The 10,325-nt window shown below is 42.3% G+C and overlaps 1 pseudogene across 1 annotated transcript; it reads left to right on the top strand.

Moving 5' to 3' along the window:
* Nucleotides 1-5,409: 5,409 nt before the first annotated feature.
* Nucleotides 5,410-8,850, top strand: LOC147614701 (disease resistance protein RUN1-like; annotated as a pseudogene). The gene is made up of 6 exons (XR_015262948.1): nt 5,410-5,442; nt 5,525-6,056; nt 6,151-6,674; nt 6,716-7,260; nt 7,690-7,920; nt 8,153-8,850. The product of XR_015262948.1 is annotated as a disease resistance protein RUN1-like (transcript).
* The last annotated feature ends 1,475 nt before the right edge of the window (nt 8,851-10,325 follow it).

The following is a 10,325-nucleotide window of genomic DNA, read 5'->3' as shown; positions in this document are numbered from 1 at the left end:
GCTGCGATGTTTGCAAATGGTTCAGGAATTGTTGCAGACACAAACATTTGGCATAAAAGGATTGGACATGTAAATGTGCAGAGATTGAAGTCTATGTAGACAAAAGGAATTGTGACAGGGCTGCCAAAATTTAAAGTGGAAGGTATGCAAAAAATATGTGAAGCATGCCAATTTGGGAAGCAAACAAAGCATGTGTTTCCACGTAACAGATATGTGAGCAGAAATGCACTAGATGTTGTGCATTCAGATGTATGGGGTCCTACGAAGACCATATCTATAGGAGGTTGCAGGTACTATGTGACATTCATCGATGACCACACAAGGAAAGTGTGGGTATATTTCATGAAGGAGAACAGTGAGGTGTTCACTCACTTTCAGAATTTCAGAGTTTTGGTTGAAAAGCAAACAGGGAAATATGTAAAGTGCCTAAGGTCAGATGGAGGGGGAGAGTACTTCTCCAATGAGTTCTCTGAATTTTTGAAGAAGAATGGTATTCGGAGACAATTCACATGCAGATACACTCCGCAGCAAAATGGAGTTGCTGAGCGGAAAAACAGGCACATTGCTGAGATTACGCGAGCATTGATGGAAGAGAAAAATATGCCGCATAGCTATTGGGCTGAGGCTGTTTCTACAGCAGTATACATCATGAAGAGAACTCCAACTGCAGCCATACATGATGTAACTCCAGAGGAGAGGTTTACTGGCAGAAAACCAGATTTGTCTCATCTGAAAGTCTTTGGATGCATTGCATATGTGCATGTGCCAGATGAGCTGAGAACTAAACTGGATCCGAAAGCTGAAAAATGTGTGTTTATTGGATATTCCCTTGAGCAAAAGGGATACAGGTGTTATAACCCTGCTACACGTGAGTTGAGGGTAAGCAGGGATGTTGTTTTTGATGAGATGAGCAGCTGGTATGTTGCTGAAAAAGAAGCTGTCGGGGCTGATGTGAGTGGAAGTGTGGTTGCACAGAATGCAGGTCAGCAATCACAGTCTTTGAGTGGACCAGGAGAGTCCTCATCTAGTGGGTCTATTGATAGACCATGGAGTGGCAGGCTGCGTCATAATACCAATCCTGCAAATGTGATTACTACATCACGTAAAGGAAAAGAGAAAGTGGTTGAGCCCCTTGGTATGCCTGACATTTGTGCAGGGCATTCTCATGTTGATGGAGAGTCTAGTGGTTCAGATATGAGCCTTGATGAGAAGGCTATGGAAGCCATGAATGAAAAGCTACGAAGATCAGGGAGAGTGAAGAACCCTGTGCAGAGATTTACATATGATGGTTATGTGGCACATCACTATGCATATATGGCAAAGGTTGTGCAGGTTGTAGAGCCCACATGCATTGATGAGGCTGTTGGAAATGTGTGTTGGGAGAAAGCTATGGATGAGGAGATGGATGCACTATATGGAAATGAAACTTGGGATTTAGTGCAATTGCCTAAAGGCAAGAAAGCCATTGGATGCAAGTGGGTGTACAAAGTTAAACATAACAGTGATGGAAGCATAAACAGGTACAAGGCTAGATTGGTAGCCAAAGGATATATGCAGACATATAAGATTGATTATGAGGAAACTTTCAGCCCAGTTGCCAAGATGGCAACGGTGAGAGTTGTGATAGCAGTGGCTGCGTCAAAGCAATGGTCTTTACATCAGATGGATGTAAAGAATGCATTCTTGCATGGGGATTTGCAAGAAGAGGTGTATATGTTGCAGCCACCTGGTTATGAGGATGTAGGTCACCCCGAGCATGTTTGCAGGTTGAAGAAAGCCTTGTATGGCTTAAAGCAAGCACCAAGAGCATGGTCTGACAAGATTTTTGAATATCTTGTCACTATTGGCTTTCATGTAGCCAATGCAGATTTCTCGCTGTATGTGAGACATGGTGATAGAGGAGTTGTGCTTGTTGTCATCTATGTAGATGACTTGATCATTATGGGGGACCATGATGCAGAGATCTTTGATGTAAAGATCTTGCTTAGACAGAAGTTCGAGATGAAGGATCTGGGGGAGCTCAGATATTTCTTGGGCATTGAGGTGATTAGGTCACCACATGGTATTGGATTATTGTAGAGACAGTATAGCTTGGACATGTTGTCCAAGTATGGTATGACAGGCTGTAAGCCGATTTCTGTGCCATTGGATCAGAATGGCAAGTTGAGTGCAGATTCAGGAGAGATCTTGGAGGATCCTACTATGTACAGGAGCATAGTAGGAAGTTTGATCTACATGACCATCACCAGACCAGATTTGAGCTATGTTGTTGGGTTGGTGAGTCAGTTTATGCAGGTTCCACGGAAACCGCATTTGGATGCAGTGAGATGCATACTGAGGTATGTGAAGTCTACTTTGCATTGTGGACTATTCTATGAGACTGGGACAGAGATATGTGTACATGGGTACACAGATGATAATTGGGATGGTAGTATCTCAGATAGAAGATCTACCAGTGGATTCATGTTTTCTTTGGGGAGTACTGCTGTGACTTGGAGCAGCAAGAAGCAGCCTACGGTTGCTCTATCCAGTATAGAGGCCGAGTACAGAGGAGCTGCTATGGCAGCATGTGAGGTAGCTTGGTTGAGAAAGCTACTTGCAGATTTGGATCTATCAGTGGTGGATAGACAAGTTGTCATTTTCTGTGACAACATTAGCAGTATACAGTTGGCCAGGAACCCAGTCTTTCATGCTCATACGAAGCACATAGAGGTCCACTACCACTTCGTCAGAGAGAAGGTCTTGGCAGGAGATCTTGACCTTGTTTATGTCAGCACAGAGGATCAGGTAGCTGACATCTTCACCAAAGCATTGGGTACAGAGAAGCTCCGCAGATTCAGGGCTTCGCTTGGTGTACATGAGATGGAGTTGAGCTCGAGGGGGAGTGTTGAGATATCGAGCTCGTCTAGTGAGGCGGTGGACACTGATGACCCGCCTGGGGGATAGGCCCCACACTTACACCACTGGCATGGTTGGTGAGATCATGGGAGATATGCGGCCAATGGGATGACAGGCTGTGTGACAGCCATTCTAGAGACTGGCATAGTTATAGCGCCAGCTCATTTAGTCGGGTTCACACTATAGAGAACCTGTGTATGTATTTGGTTGAGTACCTTTTATATTGCGTGTACTCTTATTCTTGTATATGGTGTGTTGAGTGTTAAGTGAAGAAGAAGAAGATTTCAGCCTCTCACCTTGTGTGTTCTCTATTAGGGTTATGTGAGTGTGTGTGTGTGCTTGCAAGAGCTCAAGCTCTCTTCCCCCCTGCATCTTTTCACTAGTCCCCAATTTTGGTGTCTCCCTTGCCCCCCTCGATGGGCTCTTATGTGCCCAACTAAGACTGGTTTCTCGGGCTTCCAAATACGCGAGCCTCTTCACCAAAGACAATCCCAGTTTGCCCACTCACCTTGATGCTATAGAAAATGAAGGTTTGGTAGCATAGTAGATAGGAAGTAGGTTATGGAGGGTCGAATATCTCCACCACGTTAATGTGTGTGCACAGAGAGAGAGAGAGAGAGAGAGAGAGAGAGAGACTAGATTGCACGACTCAAGGTTGATTGTATTGATATTATAAGCTACAGCAGCTACATGCTTTTATAGGCTAGTAGCGAGTGCTCATCACGAAAAACTACTTTCTGAAGCAATGGAAAACACCACAGAATTCTGTTCAGTTTTCATAAAGACAAAACACTTTTTTAAATATATTTTTAAACTAGAAATCCACATATGCAATAAACTATATGAGTAAAAATACTGCAGTGATATACTTCTGTACTACATGAGAGAAACCTCTACGAATATTAACGAGGTTTATCCATTTTTGTACAGAAATTAAAGAATATAATTTTTACATATCATTAAATTCAAAGTACTAATAAATTTTTCGTCCTTTAGAACTACCTACAACTCTACCCTTGAAGCTGGATATTGGCTTTGAAAAATTACACTAACTGCTAGTTTTTGGTGAGCAGTGCCACACAGCCAGTAACCTTATCTTTTAGAGATAAAAGAAATGATCCTTATGTTTTAGAGATAAAAGCAGTTTAAACGCGCCTTCACACACACACTGAACTGGGACATCTGGGACATCTTGCTTGACTCGAAGTTTTAAAAGTCCGTCTCTTCTAATGGAGAGAGAGCGAGAGAGAGAGAGAGAGAGAGAGACGCACACACACACACACACATGTTCAGGCATGAACAGAGAAGAGACTCCGCGCCCTATTGCTCATCTGCCTTTGTATTCGTCTATCGGCGGGGCACCCATGCGGTGTTTATCAGCCACATCGTGGTATTCACATGATGTTTTCTTTGGGAGCATGACCATTATGCCATCAGTGTATTTTACTTGCCTGACTTGATGCTTCAATAGCAGTAGGTGAGAGTCGCCATTTCTCACACATGTCAAGGTGTTTTGTCGTTTTTTCTTGTTGCACAAGTTTCTTTGTGTGCTTCTGCAAACTTTGCTTTAAGTGAAAAAGATAAGATCTTTCACAACCCATTGATACATTATATGGTCCCCCTTGATACACTACTCTACTGGCTATCCAATTGGCACTTGCTTCATCTGCCATGAATCCTGCAAAGCCAACTGGTGGATAACCTTGTTCTCTTATCACATTATTAAGATTATTCCAAAACAGTATTTGAGAGTCACACCCTCCTCTTTTGTCTCGCATATAACAATCACTATTAACCCTTTCAAGCTTAACAATAAAATCCAACAATCAATGCACTATGAAATTAGCAACCATCTAAAGCATGTGTTCCTTTTACGATAGAGACATGTTGTAAATAACTCACCTTGGATCGTAAACTGAACAAGACATTGTTGCCCATCCATCAATTCTATGGGTGTAATCAAAATGTACCCAAACTTTACATAGATCTCCATGTTTTGATTAGCGTATTCAGTTTACCAAGTCCACACTTGAACCTGGTCCTTTAGTGGACATCTTTAAGAGAAAGCATTTCTCTTTAGTCCCGGAAGTGACAATTATGGAAAATGGAAACATGTATTTTATTTAGAGATAAAAGCAATGATTGAGTAAGTCTTACTACCACGCGAAGAAACCATGGCGAAGTTTAAACGCCGGAGGTTTTGCTTGACTCGAGGAAAGCATTGCGAAAGAAGTTGCCTGAGGTTTTGCTTGACTCGAAGAGACCATTGCGAAGTTTAAACGCGCCTTCACACACACACTGACTGGGACATCTTGACTCAAAGAAACCATTGCGAAGTCTAGACGCGCCTTCACACAACACCACTGACTGGGACATCTTGCTTGACTCGAGGAAATTACCTACCTGGAAGTAGCCTGGATTGCGAAGGCGCCTTCACACAACACTGACTGGCTTGCTTGACTCGAAGAAATTACCTACCTGGAAGTAGCCTGGATTAGCCTATGTCTTCTAATGGAGACGAGAGAGAAGCAGAGGAAGAGAATCGTAGTGGGGGGAGAGAGAGAGAGAGAGAGAGAGAGAGAGAGAGAGATATGTCTCTTGTGAGGGACGATGACGATGATTTTAGTCTCGATCTCGGGGCAGGAATGAACAAGCGGCCCCGCCTGAGCAGAGAAGCGACTCATCAGCCTTTGCATCCGTCTATCGGCACCCATGCGGTGTTTATCAGCCATCGTGGGATTCGCATGAAGCGTGGATTCGCAAATACACTTTACTATGTCCTGAAAATCCGTGGGATCAAAGCATTTCTGGACATGGAGGAGACGATGTTCGCCCTTTCTTGCTGGCGGCTGCCCGAAAAGCAATCATTCAAGTGCCCATCTTTACAAGCAATTACGCAGAGTCTCTCGGTGGTGTCTGGATGAACTTGTGGAGATGTTGAAGAGCACCAAGAGCTCTAGTAAAGCCAAGCTATTTCCGGTCTTCTATGACGACGTGAAGCCAGAAGACCTAAGAAACAAGAATGACGGGCCGTTTGCAAAAGCGATCGAGGACCATCGAAGACAAGGCAAGCACAACGAAAGCACGATCAAAGGGTGGGAAGATGCTCTGTGTGATGCCTCATGGCTCGAGGGCTTCCGCCTGGAGACCTTTAACAAGTACGAAACTACCTTTGATTTGCAACCGTTTTTTGTAGAGTTAATCTTCTCACTTATATCACTAATCTATGCGATATTATCTAATTATGTGCAGATTTGAAGGACGGTTGCTGGAAGCTCTCGTAGAGAGGATAGCACAGGAGATTCAGGGCAGGATTCCCGTGGAGGATGACCTCAAAGCAGTTGGTTTGGTGGAGAGGGTCCATGATGTGCTCGAGCTGTTTCATTTGAAAGAAAAGGGAAGTGTGTACTTTGTGCTGCTTTGGGGCATGGGTGGCATTGGCAAGACCACTCTTGCTCGCGCTATTTACAGGAGACTTGGAAAGGAGTTTCAAGCAGCAAGCTTTGTGGAAAATTGTCAGCGTAAGACACCGAGTCAATTACAGAATCAGCTCCTCGAAGATTTGCTGCATGAAAAGAAGTTCCAAGGGGACGATGTGGGAAAGAAGAAAGGGCATTTAAAAGCTGGATTAAGGGGGAAGGAGGTCCTGATCATATTGGATGATCCAGAGAACTTTGAATCCATCGAGGAAATAATAGATCTGGCATCCCTTCAACCGGGAAGTCGAATGCTTGTAACATCCAGAACCAAACAGTATTTCCTCACGGCGGCAATGATTTCTCTGATGTCATCAGGGGTGAACGCTACGAGGTACAAGGCATGAACCGTGATGAGTCCTTGCAACTTTTGTGTCTGAACGCTTTCAAGAAGCCTTCGCCAGATCTAGCTTTTGAACAGCTAGCAGAGAAAGTAAGCAAAGCATGCGCTGGTCTTCCCCTTTCGCTGGAGGTGCTTGGTAGGCATCTTAGGGTGAGGAAGGAAAAGAAATTCTGGGAAGAAGCAATCAAGACTTTAAGTAGTAGCGCTACTTCAACGTTCAAACGCATAGAGACTTGTTTGAAGGTTAGCTATGAGGCTCTTAGTAAGCATGAGCAGGAAATGTTTCTAGATGTGGCTTGCTTCTTGATTGGTGAAGGCAGGCAGAGTGCCGAATACTTTTGGGAAAGCGATGATTTGGTAGAGGGGTGGATAAGTGGTCTAGAGAGCTTGGTAGACCTCTGTCTAGTGAAGGTGGATGAAAATGAGTGCCTGACAATGCACGATCGCTTGAGGGATTTGGGGAGAGGCATTGTCAAACAATCGGGCAAGTGGAGTAGGGTGTGGGATGATACCGACTTGACGCAAGTGCTGCGAAGTAAGCAGGTGCATATCCACTTCTCTATTTACTTCTCTGTTTTCAGCACACATTTATGTATGCAAACAATGCCGTAGGAAGCAAAGACAATACAAAAATGAAAGACTACAAAGATTCAAATTAGTTGTTGCGAATGCCCAGAAAGCAACTTGTTCCACTGTTCATCCTGAACTTTTTACTCGAGAAACTCTTTTGATTGGTCGCTTTTCCTTTTTTCCATCTTTGCACTTGCACTTGTCGTTTTGAAGCTTTTTTCTGGTGTGGAGGGTGGGTGGCTCTATTGCAGGAGCATAATGCAGATGCTTGTTACAGATCAGTTCCCATTGACTCCATAACCCAGACACTCATTAAATATATGGATATTGCCCAAACATTGTAAGATCTACATGATTGATAAAACACGATCCATGCAATAATGGTTTGGTTTATGGTTGCAGGGTCTTGATCAAATCCGTGGGCTTGCCACTTACCGGGAAAACTTGAATGCAAGTTTGCTTTCCCAAATGCAATCTTTACGATTGCTTTTTCTGCATGGAACATATCTGGAGGGTGATGATGAGGGGCTAAAAGCATTGGAAATAAGGTGGTTGAAATGGGCTCCTTCTAAAGAATTATTAGACCTGGAGTTTCTTACTGTGCTGGAATTCTGGTACACTGGGAACTTTAAGGTACATAGTCATTATTATTATTTTTAAATGTTTGATTTGATCTTCAAACTTTTGTAATTTCATGAGATCTGACTTTAAAAAGTGAACTTTAATTTTACAAGAGAGAATTCAATTTAAGAAATCCATGATTGCACACTGACTTCCTTTGAGCAGCTGAAAATTTGATAATGTTAGAAGACTCTGGTCTTTTAAAAGTTTAGATGTTCTGAACTTTGATTCATGTACTTTACAGATGAAACCTTCTTCTTCCTTCGGGCAGCTGAAAAAGCTTCGGAAGCTTGACATGGATTGGTGCTCTGAGCTGCAGGAGCTACCGAAAGAGTTTGGGTCTCTTGAAAGTCTAGAAGAGTTTCGTGCATGGGGCTCAGCCATCACGAAGCTTCCTTCTTCCTTCGGGCAGCTGAAAAAGCTACGGAAGCTTGACATGGATGGGTGCTCTCAGCTGCAGGAGCTACCGGAAGATTTTGGGTCTCTTGAAAGTCTAGAAGAGTTTTCTGGAAGGGGCTCAGTCATCACGAAGCTTCCTGCTTCCTTCGGGCAGCTGAAAAAGCTACGGAAGCTTGACATGGCTGAGTGCTCTCAGCTGCAGGAGCTACCGGAAGATTTTGGGTCTCTTGAAAGTCTAGAAGAGTTTTGTGGAAGGGGCTCAGCCATCACGAAGCTTCCTTCTTCCTTCGGGCAGCTGAAAAAGCTACGGAAGCTTGACATGGCTGGGTGCTCTCAGCTGCAGGAGCTACCGGAAGAGTTTGGGTCTCTTGAAAGTCTAGAAGAGTTTTGTGCAGGGGGCTTAGCCAGCACGAAGCTTCCTTCTTCCTTCGGGCAGTTGAAAAAGCTAAGGGAGCTTTACATGGATGATCTTCTTGCTTCCTTCGGGCAGCGGAAAAATCTACGGGAGTTTTACATGGTACTATAAAAAGTTATAAATCATTATATACCTTTCTACATATTGATTTGCTTAAACATTTTGTTGAATTTTTGTTCTTTGTTATAAAAATATTTATGTTTTACAAATTTATATGATAAATTTTTTACTATAAAATTTATCACATAAATTTTTACTATAAATTTTTTGTTCTTTATTATAAAAATATTTATGTTTGATAAATTTATATGATAAATTTTTATTGGATATTTTTGTGGACTTCATTTGGAGTATTTTGTTAATTTTTCTAGCGCCACACGTAGCGGTGCTTTTAGCAACGTTTATAAATGCCATTGAGTGGTGCATATAACTATGAAACGTAAAACACCGTTAAATCGATAAAAAAACGTCAAAGTTTATGGAATTCAATTCTATTATACATGTCCACTAGCTTAATCTACATAATCATTAACACTATATGTCCACTATTCATTTTCTCTGTCCTCCTTGATGTTTGTGTACTCTACCCCATTGTTATTAAACACTTTCCAATATCCTTAAGGAGAAAATTAAGCGTGTGAGCTGCACATGAAAACCATGTTATCTTTGGATGCTTTGTCATTACATTTTGTCTTGCTAATTTGTAATTTGATGCATTATCTGAAACTACTGCAGTTACATTTTTACACCCACCCACACGAGATATTGTGGACCATATGTGATTACACTGAGAATCAGAGATCAAGCTTACGAACTTTTACTTCCTCCAATTGGGAGCACACGTTGCACTTGGATCTATGGGCCTACATACAAGGTGGCTACTATTGGACATAAAGTGGTAAGGTGAGGTGGCACGGTGCTTATGTGGATCCTCTCGAAGCTCATGTGGACATAAAGTGATATGTACATTTAAGATTTGTGCCTACCCAAGGCTTACACATGGCATGATCTCTAGGATTTGAATATTACCAAGCCTAGATTTCCAAACCTAACTAGGATTGGTTTTAGACTTGAAAAAGGGAGAGTAGACACAATATGGAAATTTTCACCTTGGAGGATTGAAAACGGACCTTTCCATACTTAAATTAAGCTAAAATCCACAATATTTTTCATGTTAATCTACTAAAGAAGTATGTCTCGGATACTAGTCATATATTGGATGATGAATAAGTTTCTTTTCCTACCTAAGGATAAGTAGAATTGGAACCAGAAGCATTTTTAAACGTGAGAGAAAAGCCTCTCAAAAACATGATTTTAGAAGTGTATACAGTCAAGTGTAAGTTTTTCTCGCCTAGGGATGCCACTTAATAGAAAGAGGAAGAATTAAAGAAAGACTATCCCCAATTCATGTGGGATGAGGAAATCTCATATCATCAAGTGGGAGATGCTAACTAAGGATGCCAATTAGTAGAAAGAGGGCGTATTAAAGAAAGACTATCCCTAATTTGTGTGAGATGAGGAAATCTTAGATCTTCAAGTGGGGGAGAATGTAAGATCCCTCTTCCTGTGCCATAACTATGGTTCTTTTTTATTCAATCCCACT

This window comes from Cibotium barometz, chromosome 41 (assembly GCF_041138505.1).
Source record: "Cibotium barometz isolate CiBa-2024 chromosome 41, ASM4113850v1, whole genome shotgun sequence".
NCBI classification, from domain to species: Eukaryota; Viridiplantae; Streptophyta; class Polypodiopsida; order Cyatheales; family Cibotiaceae; genus Cibotium; species Cibotium barometz.
This window is presented reverse-complemented; position numbering and strand designations above follow the sequence as displayed.